General features: G+C 48.3%; 1 protein-coding gene across 1 annotated transcript in view; it reads right to left on the bottom strand.

Annotated features, from left to right (window-relative positions):
• The window catches only part of SPO11 (SPO11 initiator of meiotic double strand breaks), a 120628-nt gene that overhangs the window by 24591 nt on the left and 80599 nt on the right, over positions 1-15438 (bottom strand). The window lies entirely within an intron of this gene.

Here is a 15438-nt window from a genome sequence, read left to right as displayed (position 1 = left end):
AAACCATGATTTCCAGAATTATGCTCACTAGGGTGTCGCCCCCCCCCCCGGATATCTCATTGGTCTGTTTTGAGTTAAGGTAGTGGTTCTCAAACTTTTAACACTGGGACCCACTTTTTAGAATGACAATCTGTCCAGGACCCACCAGAAGTGATATCATGGCTGGAAGTGACATCATAAGCAAAATAAAATAATTATAAGAACATAAGAACATAAGCCCCACTGGATCAGGCCATAGGCCCATCTAGTCCAGCTTCCTGTATCTCACAGCGGCCCACCAAATGCCCCAGGGAGCACACCAGATAACAAGAGACCTCATCCTGGTGCCCTCCCTTGCATCTGGCATTCTGACATAACCCATTTCTAAAATCAGGAGGTTGCGCATACACATCATGGCTTGTATCCCATAATGGATTTTTCCTCCAGAAACTTGTCCAATCCCCTTTTAAAGGCATCTAGGCCAGACGTCAGCACCACATCCTGTGGCAAGGAGTTCCACAGACCGACCACATGCTGAGTAAAGAAATATTTTCTTTTGTCTGTCCTAACCCGCCCAACACTCAATTTTAGTGGATGTCCCCTGGTTCTGGTATTATGTGAGAGGGTAAAGAGCATCTTCCTATCCACTCTGTCCATCCCCTGCATAATTTTGTATGTCTCAATCATGTCCCCCCTCAGGCGTCTCTTTTCTAGGCTGAAGAGTCCCAAACGCCGTAGCCTTTCCTCATAAGGAAGGTGCCACAGCCCCGTAATCATCTTAGTTGCTCTCTTTTGCACCTTTTCCATTTCCACTATGTCTTTTTTGAGATGCGGCGACCAGAACTGGACACAATACTCCAGGTGTGGGCTTACCATAGATTTATACAACGGCATTATAATACTAGCCGTTTTGTTCTCAATACCCTTCCTAATGATCCCAAGCATAGAATTGGCCTTCTTCACTGCCGCCGCACATTGGGTCGACACTTTCATCGACCTGTCCACCACCACCCCAAGATCTCTCTCCTGATCTGTCACAGACAGCTCAGAACCCATCAGCCTATATCTAAAGTTTTGATTTTTTGCCCCAATGTGCATGACTTTACACTTACTGACATTGAAGCACATCTGCCATTTTGCTGCCCATTCTGCCAGTCTGGAGAGATCCTTCTGGAGCTCCTCACAATCACTTCTGGTCTTCACCACTCGGAAAAGTTTGGTGTCGTCTGCAAACTTAGCCACTTCACTGCTCAACCCTGTCTCCAGGTCATTTATGAAGAGGTTGAAAAGCACCGGTCCCAGGACAGATCCTTGGGGCACACCGCTTTTCACCTCTCTCCATTGTGAAAAATAATTAAGTTAAAGAAAAACAGATAAATAAGGGAACACCAGCCCTGTTTTACCAAGTGAATGTTCTCTGTAGCCTGCCTGCAATCACACACACACACACACACACACAACAAATCAGTGAGATTTTCAGCCTTCCCCAGTGCCCACCTTACCAGCTCAAGCCTGTTTTATTATTTGGGGGGTTGCTGCCTGCAATAACACCCCCACACAAATAAAGCAGTGAGATTTTCACCCCTCCCCAGTGCCCACCTTACCAGCTCAAGCCTCTGGTTTATTGTTGGGGGGGGGGGCTGCCTTCTGGAGCATTTGTTGAGCTCCACTTTCATCAGATGGGGACCATGCAGCTAGCCTTGCCTTCCCCTTTGCCTGACTCGACCAGGAGCCAAGGCACATTTGCTTACTCGCGAGTAAACACGATCCTGTGGCTTACTTTTGCTTTCCATAGGGCTCAATACATTCGTCTGCTTGGAGGGAGGGACTTCCTTCTTGGGTGTTTTTTGGGGGCTGCTTTCATTGGATAGGAACCATTCTGGTGTCATTGAATTCCTCTCAGCCTGCCCTTTCCGACGAACTATGGCACGTTTGCCTACTCGTGAGTAAATGTGTGATATGGCTCAGTTTCATTTTCCATAGGGTTCAATGCATTTTTGGTTTCCGGATTTTTGGCCATAAATTTTGCTGGAATTGAGATATTTCAATCCAGTTTTTTGCATTGCATTCCGCTGAAAATTCTGCATCCAACAGTATATAGCATGATGGGGTTACTCCTAACCGTCGTGATGTTGGGGCATTTGTGGTGTTACACCCCCTAAGGTTGGTACCTGGGGTGGACCACCCCCCGCCCCCGCGAGCTATGCCACTGAGTGTGACCATGGCATTGGGGACTCCATGTGGCTGGTCAGAGCTCATGTAGGGAGGCCATGCTTGGAAGATCAAGATGGGAGAAAAGACTGGGAAGGAAGCTAGGTAGAGAAACACCCACCTATTAAGAAACACCTATTGAGACATACAAAATTATGCAGGGACTCGATAGAGCGGATAGATAGAAGCTCTTCTCATGTAACACCAGAACCAGGGGTCATCCACTAAAGTTGAGCGTTGGGAGAGATAGGACAGACAAAAGAAAATATTTCTTTACCCAGCAAGTGATTAGTCTGTGGAACTCCTTGCCACAGGAAGTAGTGATTGCATCTTGCCTAGATGCCTTTAAGAGGGGATTGGACAAATTTCTGGAGGAAAAGTTCACCACAGGTTACAAGTCGTAGTAGGTATGTTAAAGGTAGAGATAAGCTGCCTCTGATTGCCAGACACTTTTCTTCTTCCCCACCACAGCACTTCTATGCAATGTCGGACAACTGAAAAACGTTTTGTAACTGTAATCTGTAATGATAAACATGAATATACATTGACTTTTTCCTCTTATATAATCTTGGTTCACTTCAACAAAGGGCATGATCTTGCAGTGGCCTCTCTGACTTGTCCTCTTTTGACAAAGCTCAAGCTTCCGTTCTCTTTAGCTCATGACAGTGCCCTAGTATGTTCTTATCGGAGATCGTGCCTGTGTCTCTCCTCTCTCCATCATGTCTTTCTCACTTGCAGTCACACAACTGTGGCATTGCCAGCCTTGAGAGCTTGAATGGCATGACTCAACTCTGTCCAGAATCATAAGACTGGTTTACTCATGCCATTTTACAGTCATTTGTTTGGGATACTTATTGTTCATAAGCCTCTAGGGGGTCATGATGCTAGTCTTTCCTTTGAAATCGTACATGTTACCCACAGAAGATGGTTTTTCCAAATGCAAACTGAGCTTCGTGTAATCCTTGTACTTAGAAATGTAGCTAGTGGTTCTGATAAGTGCTAGTATTGCCTTTGTTTTCATCTTATGCTGCTCATTTTGTCTTTGTCTTTTACAGCTGAGTATTCAGTTCATCATTCTTGATGTCCTGAGTAGTGTTCCTAAGGACACTCATTTTTCTCCTGTTTCCCTGTTTGGCAACTATTCTTTCCTTGGTCTGAGCCAAAAGAGGGAGCTTCTTTGCTGCCAAAAATACTTTCACCGAAAAGCAGCTCCCCTTTGGCAATTTTTTGGGGGTGATCAAAAAGGTGAAAATATTTGTCTGTTCAGGGTGAGGGTGAGGGGTTTGTGTGTATCAGGAAGTTGAATAGGGAGCAGTGGTGAGGCAGACGGGATGCAGGGGGAGGGGCATGAGAGGGGTTTGTGACTATCAGGAAGTTGAATAGGGAGACATCTAAGAGAAGGAAAACTCTGATTCCAAACCTCCACTGCCTTGTGGCTACATCCAGTTGTGGAAAAGGCTTCAGGAGTCAACCTCGAGGCAAAATCAGGAGCCGGAGTCCCTCAGGCAGTTCGTGGCTACACACAGTCATGTTCTGGCAACTCCTGCGACGCTGCTGGAACCAACCGTATTGGTTTCTGCCTTTCCATTGGATCATTCCAGCGACGTGGAGAGGGGGGATTTGCTGCATGGGTAACAGCCTATCCTCCATACCTTCTTTACCCAGGCTTCGTGCACTGGAGATGACACTCCAACTTCGCCATACGGCGTCGGCACAACACGGGAAGCAGCAGTTACCGGTTATAAGTCTTTGCTCGATTGGCGTAGGGCATGACGCCAGGGGCTGCTTCCGACGGTGGGAGAGATCATTGCATCTCATTGGGCAGCTACCGCCCGCCTTAAGCTGGGCAGTCCCCAGCCAGTAAGGTGTTGCCTCGCCTCGGTTCGTTAACCTCACGGGGTGCGTGGGGTTTAGGGTGAAAACCGACAAGTGGATCGACAACTCTGCACCATGCAATAGAAAACAGAAAACTCCTGCCCTAAAGCTGGGCACCTGGAACGTAAGGACAATGACACCTGGCTTCTCTGATGACCTGCAAGCAATAGACGATGCACGCAAAACAGCTGTCATCGACATGGAGCTGAGCAGACTGCAGATGGACATCGTCGCCCTTCAAGAGACAAGGCTGCCAGATTCCGGATCTGTCAAGGAGCAAAATTTCTCATTCTTCTGGCAGGGAAAACCACCAAATGGAACCAGGGAACATGGTGTTGGCTTTGCGGTCAGAAATACCCTGCTGAAATCCATCATCCCACCTACTGTGGGAAGTGAAAGAATTTTGTCCCTGCAGCTCCAGTCATCAGCAGGACCTGTCACTCTCATCAGTGCTTATGCACCGACTCTGTCGTCTCCAGCAGAAGCCAAAGACAAATTTTATGATGACCTGGCCACCACTATCAAGAAGATCCCCGTAAAAGAGCCATTGTTCATCCTCAGCGACTTCAATGCTAGAGTTGGTGCTGATAACAGTTCGTGGCCCACTTGCTTAGGTCAGTTCGGCACTGGGAAGATGAACGAAAATGGGCAACGCCTGCTAGAGTTTTGCTGTCATCACGGTCTCTGTGTCAGCAACACATTCTTCAACACGAAGCCCCAACATAGAGTCTCTTGGAGACACCCAAGATCAAAGCACTGGCACCAGCTTGACCTGATTCTCACCAGACGCTCCAGCCTTCCCAGCATCAAGATCACACGCAGCTATAAGGGTGCTGCCTGTGACACTGACCACTCGCTGGTGTGCAGCAGAGTGAAACTGCAAACAAAGCGACTGTATCACACGAAAAGGGAAGGAAGACCTCGCATTGATACGAGCAAGACCCGGGATCAGAGAAAAGTGGAGGAATTTGCACGAGCGCTTGAGGAATCTCTTCCAGGCCCGGTTGATGCAAACACATCCAACAGATGGGAACATTTCAAGAATGCCGTTTACAACACCGCCTTGTCCATATTTGGCAAGAAGACCAACAAGACGGCAGACTGGTTTGAAGCCCACTCTGAGGAGTTGACACCAGTCATTGAGGAAAAGAGAGCTCAAGCAGCATACAAGGCCTGTCCCAGTGAGCGCAACCTGCAGGTCCTCCGAGGTGCTCGCAGCAAAGTCCAGCAGACTGCCAGGAGATGTGCTAATGACTACTGGCTCCAGCTCTGTTCTGAGATACAGATAGCAGCTGACACGGGCAACATCAAGGGGATGTATGATGGTATCAAGCAGGCCCTAGGTCCAACACAGAAGAAAATTGCCCCTCTGAAGTCTGCAACAGGCGAGGTCATCCAGGATCGGGCGCAGCAGATGGAACGCTGGGTGCAGCACTACTCTGAGCTATATTCCAGAGAAAATGTAGTCACCGAAGAAGCGCTGAACAACCTTGAGTGCCTGCCTGTGCTGGAGGAGCTTGACAGTGAACCAACCCTAGAAGAACTTCACGTGGCCCTGGACTCCCTTGCCTTTCGCAAGGCACCTGGAAAAGACAGCATCCCTGCTGAAGTCCTAAAGTGCTGCAAAGAGATCATCATCACTGAGCTGCATGAAATCCTTTGTCTCTGCTGGAGAGAAGGTGGAGTACCTCAAGACATGAGGGATGCAAACATCATCACGCTGTACAAGAACAAAGGCGACAGGGGTAACTGCAACAACTACCGTGGCATCTCTCTCCTTAGCGTTGTAGGAAAGTTGTTTGCCCGAGTTGCACTAAAGAGGCTCCAGGTACTTGCAGAGAGCGTTTATCCAGAATCACAGTGCGGATTCCGAGCCAACAGGTCCACCACTGATATGGTATTCTCCCTTAGACAACTGCAGGAGAAATGCAGGGAACAACGACAGCCACTCTTTATAGCCTTCATAGATCTCACAAAGGGTTTCGACCTGGTCAGCAGGGATGGCCTCTTCAAGATTCTCCCCAAGATTGGATGTCCACCCAGGCTCCTCAGCATCATCAGATCCTTCCACAAGGACATGAAGGGCACTGTTGTCTTTGATGGCTCCACATCACACCCCTTTGACATCCGAAGCAGCGTGAAGCAGGGCTGTGTTCTTGCGCCAACCTTGTTTGTGATCTTCTTCGCTGTCCTGCTGAAGCAGGCCTTTGGAACCACAACAGAAGGCATCTATCTCCGGACCAGATCAGATGGAAAGCTCTTCAACCTCTCCAGACTGAGAGCAAAGTCCAAAGTCCAGCTGAAATGTCTGCATGACTTCCTCTTTGCCGACGATGCAGCTATCACTACCCACTCTGCCAAAGATCTCCAGCAGCTCATGGATCGTTTTAGCAAGGCCTGCCAAGATTTTGGACTGACAATCAGCCTGAAGAAAACACAGGTCATGGTTCAGGATGTGGACTTACCTCCCTGCATTACAATCTCTGCGCATGAACTGGAGGTTGTCCATGACTTTGTGTACCTTGGCTCAACGATCTCCGACACTCTTTCTCTCGATACCGAGCTAAACAAACGCATCGGTAAAGCAGCTACCACATTTTCCAGACTCACAAAGAGAGTCTGGTCCAACAAGAAGCTGACGGAACATACCAAGATCCAGGTCTACAGAGCTTTCGTCCTGAGTACACTTCTGTACTGCAGCGAATCATGGACTCTTCACTCACAACAGGAGAGGAAACTGAATGCTTTCCACATGCGCTGCCTCCGACGTATTCTCAGCATCACCTGGCAGGACAAAGTTCCAAACAACACAGTCCTGGAACGTGCTGGAATCCCTAGCATGTATGCACTACTGAAACAGAGACGCCTGCGTTGGCTTGGTCATGTCGTGAGAATGGATGATGGCCGGATCCCAAAGGATCTCCTCTATGGAGAACTCGTGCAAGGAAAGCGCCCTACAGGTAGACCACAGCTGCGATACAAGGACATCTGCAAGAGGGATCTGAAGGCCTTAGGAGTGGACCTCAACAGGTGGGAAACCCTGGCCTCTGAGCGGCCCGCTTGGAGGCAGGCTGTGCAGCATGGCCTTTCCCAGTTTGATGAGACACTTGGCCAACAGACTGAGGCAAAGAGGCAAAGAAGGAAGGCCCATAGCCAGGGAGACAGACCAGGGACAGACTGCACTTGCTCCCAGTGTGGAAGGGATTGTCACTCCCGAATTGGCCTTTTCAGCCACACTAGACGCTGTTCCAGAACCACCTTTCAGGGCGCGACACCATAGTCTTTCGAGACTGAAGGTTGCCAACATAAAGAAATGTATATAAATTAGCACAATCCTTTCCTCTGCCAGTCCATAGCATGCAGCACTGCCAATGGAGTGCACATTGCATGCTATGGTGGTGGGAGGTATCAGACAACCAGCAAGAGGCAAGTAAAAAATATATTTTACTTACCTTCCAGGAGGTTGCCTAGTCACCAATGGGTCTCCTCAGACAGAAGCCAGCTATTTTGCTGGTGTATGTCTGAGGAGAAGAAGTTGGCAAGTCCAGGCTGGAAAGGGGGAATAAGACCCAGTATGAGCAACCACCACCAAAATCCATCCCTCCAACTCTTGAACTGCCTCCTCTGCCACCTTACCCAACCACTGGTGCTTCTGGTGTGTGCATGGAGTTTCTAGGCATTTATGCTGCTGACTCTGCAGCATGCGATGGCGGCACAGCATTTGCACCATCACAAGGGGACTTACAGCAATGAATCCACTGCTGTAAGTCCCCAGTAGGATTGGGGCAAAAATGAATTAGCTCCACTAGTTGGCTAATTTTGAAATCTTATATTCCTCTTTTTCTTCAACAGCGGTTTGTACAAAATTCACACAATTTACTTCCACAAAATGTGTTTAGGACTAAGGCATCACTGACAATTATCATTGACAGGTGTAGTTACAATTAATATTTCTTAATGCTATTAGGAAAAAGTTATATCAATTTCTAGCAAAGATAACAATGCATTGCCTTATTTCTAATTTTCCAATGCATTGCTATTTATGTCCTTAAGGTGGCAGAAGACACCATAAACCATAAAACTGCACAGGAGTCAATAACCCAGGAAACTTGAAGACAAGTTGTTTTTTTAAATTCCTATCCTGCTGTGTTTCTAGAAAAACATCTAGGACAGTGGTATCAAACTTCTTTCATATAGTGGGCCAAATAGCATTTATGGTGCCTGCTGAGAACCAGAAGTGGCATCATTAAGTAGGAAGTGACATCATTCAGCTGATGATGGTCAGAAATAAGCACTTGATTCTCACATAGAAACCTATTAGCTGCAAAAGCAGAAAATATGCAAATCTTGTTCATAATTTCAAGATATGAGAGAACCCAATTATCACTCTGATATAGCTCAATTATAACGGAGGCCACAAAAGTTGCTTCTGGGGCCCGCATCTGGCCTACAGACCTCATGTTTGGCATCCCTGATCTAGTGCTTCCAAGGTGCACTTGCTATGGTACAGGGTAACCAGACAGTAAAAAAATAACAGCTGAAACAGATGTTTCAGTACTCCAAGCATTGGCCAACATTTTCAGTTCTGAAAGATAAAACTGATCAAGTAAAGAAAGATAAATTAATAAGGGGGGGAATAACACCTCTAACCTGTGAATATTGAAAAGGATAAAAATGAGAAAAGAGATTTTAGAATACAGTATAGCACACTGGAAAAACAAATACCAGAAAGAAGGAAAAAAATAAAATCCAAGAAAAATGAACAAAAAAAGTTAAGAGGTCTCAGATAATTAAAAATTAAAAATATGAAGCCACAGTATTTGGCTCAGAGAGACACAGAATGCCTCAGAGAAACAATAGAAGTTGCAGTGACAAATATGCATCACAGGAAAAACAGGACAACCTCTATGCAAAAGAAAGAATGGACACATACATGACATAAAACATAAAAAATTCAGAAAGCATTTCAGTTTCTCAGAACATACTACTGCTGATCTGAAAATAATCATTTTACAACAAAGGATGTCAGGGCCCCTAGGGAGGAGGGCAAGGGTGCTGGAACCCCCTTCCCCTTCAGCCAATCTGAGGCCTCCCTGGGGGTGGAACAAGCCTGCTCCAGGCCCCTCCAGGGCAGGGACCCTACAAAGGAATTACAAAGGAAGACTCCAACAAGAAACTGTTGAACTATTATCACTATTATTAATATTTATATACCACTTTTTAACAAGAGTAGTTCACAAAGCGATTGAGGGCCCAATCCTGACCCATGCATGCTGGCTCAGTGCCGGCACACAGTGTTGCAAACATGTTGTAAGGCACACCTGCGACACATACCACCCAGCCAACGTGGGCGCTTGCTCAGCGCAAGCCCTTGCTGGGCCAGTGCCAGGCAGAGGATGGGCGACCGCCGCCTGGAGCTCCATGGGAGCACTAGGTGGCAGAGAGGTAAGTGGGGTCGTGGGGGGAGGTGTTCTAGGGAGGGGGAGGGCAGGGGCGGGCACGGTGGGGAGAGGAGGCGGGGCAAGAGGGGGCCGGGAATGGTGGAGCTTAGTTTATTTATTTATTTTATTAATTCCTCTCCTGTTGTGAGCGAAGAGTCCATGACTCGCTGCAGTACAGAAGTGTACTCAGGACGCAAGCTCTGTAGACCTGGATCTTGGTATGTTCCGTCAGCTTCTTGTTGGACCAGACTCTCTTTGTGAGTCTGGAAAACGTGGTAGCTGCTTGCGTGGAGAGGAAACTGAATGCTTTCCACATGCGCTGCCTCCAACGCATTCTCGGCATCACCTGGCAGGACAAAGTTCCTAACAACACAGTCCTGGAACATGCTGGAATCCCTAGCATGTATGCACTGCTGAAACAGAGACGCCTGCATTGGCTCGGTCATGTTGTGAGAATGGATGATGGCCGGATCCCAAAGGATCTCCTCTATGGAGAACTCGTGCAAGGAAAGCGCCCTACAGGTAGACCACAGCTGCGATACAAGGACATCTGCAAGAGGGATCTGAAGGCCTTAGAAGTGGACCTCAACAAGTGGGAAACCCTGGCCTCTGAGCGGCCCGCTCGGAGGCAGGCTGTGCAGCATGGCCTTTCCCAGTTTGAAGAGACACTTGGCCAACAGTCTGAGGCTAAGAGGCAAAGAAGGAAGGCCCATAGCTAGGGAGACAGACCAGGGACAGGTCTTCCTGGCCGCCACCCCTCTCACATCTCTTAGTGGCGGCACAGTCAAAAGGGCCCCCCCAGATGATCTAAGAGCATGGGCAGGATTGTAGGGAAGGAGTCGGTCCCTCAAATACCCTGGACCCGAGCCGTAAAGGGCTTTAAAAGTCAAAACTAGCACCTTGAATTGGGCCTGGAACAGAACAGGCAGCCAGTGTAGCCGCCGGAGCAACGGCTCGACAGAGTCAAACCAACGTGCCCCAGCAACCACACGAGCAGCCGCGTTCTGTACTAGTTGTAATTTCCGGACCGTCTTCAAAGGCAGCCCCACGTAGAGCGCATTGCAATAATCTAATCTAGATGTCACTAGGGCATGGGTTACTGTGGCCAGGTCTGCACAGCTCAGGTACGGTCACAGCTGGCGAATCAGCCGAAGCTGAGCAAAGGCTCCCCTGGCCACCGCCGCCACCTGGGACTCGAGGAGCAGCTGTGGATCCAGGAGAACCCCCAAGCTGCGGACCTGCTCCTTCAGAGGGAGTGCAACCCCATTCAGAGCAGGACGATAGTCCAGCGCCTGAGCTGTGGATTTCTGAACCCAGAGCACCTCTGTCTTATCCGGATTTAATTTCAGCTTGTTCGCCCACATCCAGCCCCTAACCGCCTCCAGACAGCGATCCAGGACCCCAACCACCTCCTCAGAATCAGGAGGAGTTCTGCTGGATCTGGAGCCCCACATTGGGCCTCTCAGTTTGATATATGATTCCTTTGCTCTGCGCCAGCTAAATAGCCGGCGCGGTCGAGTAGCCTCATTGTGGAGCTACTTTCCTTATGCGGGAGAAGGGGACAAATGTCCCCTTCCCCGAGGAGCTACCAGTGGCTGTGTGGTGCGCTTAAGATATCACAGCAGCCATTTTGGCACCGCAGCAGCCCAGCGTGCTGGGCAGCTCAGGATTGAGTTGCTTCACAGTAAAATTAATCAGTAAATGGTTCCTTGTCTCCAAAGAGCTCATGATCTAATTTAAAAAACAAACAAAAATACTAGGGGATACTAGCAACAGCCAATGTAAAAGAAGCCATGCTGTGGTGAAGAGGGATAATTGCTTTCTTCATGTTAAATATAAGAGGACACCATATTAAAAGGTGCCTGTTTCCTGTTATCAGGAAATTTGATGCAGTTCTATTTTGCTTGAACAAGGATGAATTCTTCTTGTCTCACTACATTGTGAAATAACTTGGTTCAGCTGGAGATATTGCACTGCCACTCATTACTGATGATACAAATTAGCATTGCATGTTCTTATGTATTTTGCATCATATAAGAACAATCGCTTCCTGGAATTCCCACATTCTGTAATCATTTTCATAGATCTGGAACCACCCTTGTAGGTTCTATTGGAAACCTGTTGTTCCTGCTACAATACTGGACAGCCTGATTCTGTGCTGCCCAGCACCAGCTTTTCAGCCCCATCGATGACACTGGGAGTCATAAAAGTGCTGTAAGGCACTCTGACACCAGTGGTGAGGCCGCTGCATTGGCAGAGAGGCCAGCACCAGAAGGATGCAAACCTGGAGTGTTGGGTGGTAAGTTTCCCTGCCAGGCGGTAGGGAGGCCTTTCAGGGCAGGGGGAATGCAAGGAGGGGGCGAAACTGGGTAGGGGAGGGCAGGCCAAAGGCAGATTGGGCCAGGGAGCGAGGTGGGGACAGTGGCAGAGGTTGACACTAGATCCTGTGCCTCCTTCTGAGCCTAGCCACCCAACATGGGTCTCCTCAGTTTTCTGCAAGCTCAAGTGCCGGCATAGATTTGAGGAGACCCATCCAGGCCAGCAACACTCAGCATGAGTGTGACCTTCAGCACCTTCCCTGATTCCACAAGATACAGCAGTGGACATTTCAGTATTACATAATACTGTGGGAGTAATCCAAACCTGCGCTGGAGCAGGCAAGCCAGGAGGCTTGTGCTGCATCCAAGGCAGGTTTGTGGGCAGCAGCAGCTCAGCCAGAGGCAAGGGGAAACTCTTCCCCTTACCCCTGGGTAAGGGCTGCTGGCCCCAATGGGTCTCCTTGGACCTGCGCCATCTCTGGAGGTAGCGCAAGTCCAAGGAGAGCAGAGCCACTTGAAGCTGCTCCGTTTTCCACGGGGATGGGGGTTGGGATTCGGCATAACTGCTGGGTCCCAGCCCCGCCTCCACCTCCCCACACGCTCACTCCCAGGGCCACCCATTGCCCTCCCTCCCCCTGCCCCAAAATGCCTCCTTCCCTCCTCCTTCCCGCCCCCCCATGCCTACCTTTGCTGCTTGTGCTGGCGTGAGCGCACCGAAACAAGTGGCTGCAGGGAAGCCGCTGTGGAGGCTTATGCCAGCCTCTGCAGGCCGGCGCTTCTTGGAGTGTCAGCCTGGCTTCCTTGCAAGGAGGCGCAAAAGTGCTTTACGGCACATTTGCAACCCTCTTATGCCGGCCCAAGAGACTTGGGCCAGAATAAGGCGCACTTTGGATTGCGCCTTGTGTTACATAATACAGGTGGAGCCCCAGTATCCATGAGGAATCTGTTTTTGGACCTCCTGCGGATGCCAAAAACTGCAGATAAGCAAATATGCCATTTTTGGCCCCTTAAACCCTATGAAGGGGACCATTCACCCATGGCCTTTACAAGCTTCAGAATGGGCCGGATGGACGGAAGGGAGGGAGGGAGGGAGGGTTAGTTACTTCTGGTATCAAGAAGCCTCTGGGCCTCCCAATGCCTTATAAGGCTTTAAAAAGTCACTTCCAGTTTCCCTCATGTGATCTGAAATAGCTGGGGTTTTTTTTTGTTTGTTTTTTTGCTCTTTTTGGCCAGTCTAAAGCCTGCAGAAGCTGGCAAACACATGTAGCCTCTGTGGTCTTCAGAAAACCCTCTGAAAATTTTGTGTTAGTTCAACATTGTAATGAAAATAATAAATAACAAACAAAAAAGAAGAAGAAGAAGAAAGCCCTCTGGAGGCAAATCCGCTTCGGAGGGTTCAGGTGAAGCCAAGTCTGGCTCAACACGGGTCTGGGAGATCCATGTTGAGCCAGATCTGCTGATATAAAATCTGCGGATAAACAGGCTCTATCTGTAAAGGTATCTAATTTTACTTCTTCTATAACAGGGGTGGGCAAACATTTTGGCAGGAGGACTGCATCATCCTTCTGACACTGTGTCAGAGGCCAGGGGAAAAAAAAATAATTTACATTTCAAATTTGAATAAATTTACATAAATGAATATATTGGAGATGGAACTTATATGAGTGAATTAATTTTACTGAACCTATTTATAATATACACGAGAACTATAATACAGGCATGTAGAGACACATGAAAACTATGAGCTGTTTGCCGCACACCTCTTGCACAGAGAAAACATACAAACCAAGCGGGGGGGGGGGTAAAATATTGCCCAGGGAGAAGCAGAAAACCCATAGAGACTATAAAAGGCCTTGCTCTAACTCAGTCCGCAGCTTGCATCTGGTAGTCGCAACTGGCAGTTGCGGGCCAGCTACCTAAGGGCCAGATCGAGGGTCGCAGAGAGCTGCATATGACCCCCAGGCCGAGGTTTGCCCACCCCTGTTCTGTACCATAGCCTTTTAATTCCACCTTTCACATTTTTTTTGCATTTCTGTCCCTATGTATGCATATATATCCTTTTACTGAAAATTTTCTTTCCTATGTCTAATGAATTTAATTACAGTCAATGAAAGCTTATGCTGAAATAAATTTAAAGCCCAGTTCTGCCCAAAAGAAATGCCAGCGTATCTTCATGTACACTAGTGCAATGACAACTATGCCAAGATAGAAGCCCACCCATAGTAAGATGCAATGGACATCAGTGCAACACTGGAAAAATAGTGCACGATGTAGCTCAGATGTCACTCAGACACCAGCGCACATCTGCTGGTGGAGAGACCAAAACAAGGAGGAGATTGGAATATGATGTGGGAGGTACATAGGAGGGTGCAGGAGCTGACATACAGTGAACCATATCTTAACTTGCACCATATCTTAACCCCTTCAGACAAAAGACATATACCCCAACTCCAGAAAAACACTGCCAATGACAGGCCTGGCCTAGTTGAAAAAAATTCAAATACTGTACCATGGTTTTCTTTTTGAAGGTGTGTGTCACATAACAGCAGGGATACATATTCTGATTCCCCGTTGTTATGCAATTAGGCTAACATTCAGCCCAATCTAGTGCCTTTATTGCAGGGCCTAGGAGAGGGGGGTAAAGGGGGTAATTTGTACCTGGGTCCAGGGTCAGAAAGGGGGCCCAGGAGCCAAAGGAGGGGGCCCAAAACGTTCCTGGGACATGACCTTTTCCTATCTTGTGAACTCACTGCCAGCACATGATGCTGGGACACAACCACGTGCATGCAGTGTTAACTGCTGCCGCAAGCCATACACACCAGGCCTAGGAAAGCATCCATGGCCTTAACAGTGTCAAATCTGGGAGGAAACTGGTCTGCTACAGTAGCTCTTTGGCATGTGGATCCCATAACCATGAAGGGGTGTATAGAAGCTCAGGGACCCAGCTGTGGGGCTACAGCTGCTGCAGAAGTTCATTTTGATCCATTCTAGTGTGAGCCTAAATATAATAATGCTAATTTTCCACAATCCATTTTCTATATTTCAAAAATTTTAGAGAGACTTAGGAGTGTGTTTGGTTTTCCATATTACTTTATCAAGCTGCTAATGCCACATGGACGGGTAGACCTGGACTCTGCATCAAGAAGCCTAGTAGACCTGAGCTCCAAAGACTATTGTGGCTGTCAGCACCCTCTCCTGCCCTATTTTGCCCCCCCCCATTCTGCCTGTTCCCATTGCCCCCCTTCCCATTTGGGAAGGGGCCCAGAAGAAACTTTGTACCCCCTGCTAAAATTCCTCTCATAGGCCCTGCTTTATTGTGTAAACAGGCTGGAGATAGACTGCCTCTTCTTTGCATTAAGAGCCTCTTTGGCCCAAATCCTAACCAACTTTACAGCACTGGTATAGCTGTCCCAATGGGACATGTGCTGCATCCTGCAGGTGGGTGGCATTCACAGAATCCTGCTAAAAATAAGGAATGGTTGGCAACCTTCAGTCTCAAAAGACTATGGTTTAAGCCTACAGCACCCAGTATTCCCAGGTGCTCTCCCATCCAAGTACTAACCAGGCCTGACCCTGCTTAGCTTCCAAGATCAGACAAGATGAGGCATCTGCAG

This window comes from Tiliqua scincoides, chromosome 4 (genome assembly GCF_035046505.1).
Source record: "Tiliqua scincoides isolate rTilSci1 chromosome 4, rTilSci1.hap2, whole genome shotgun sequence".
NCBI classification, from domain to species: domain Eukaryota; kingdom Metazoa; phylum Chordata; class Lepidosauria; order Squamata; family Scincidae; genus Tiliqua; species Tiliqua scincoides.
This window is presented reverse-complemented; position numbering and strand designations above follow the sequence as displayed.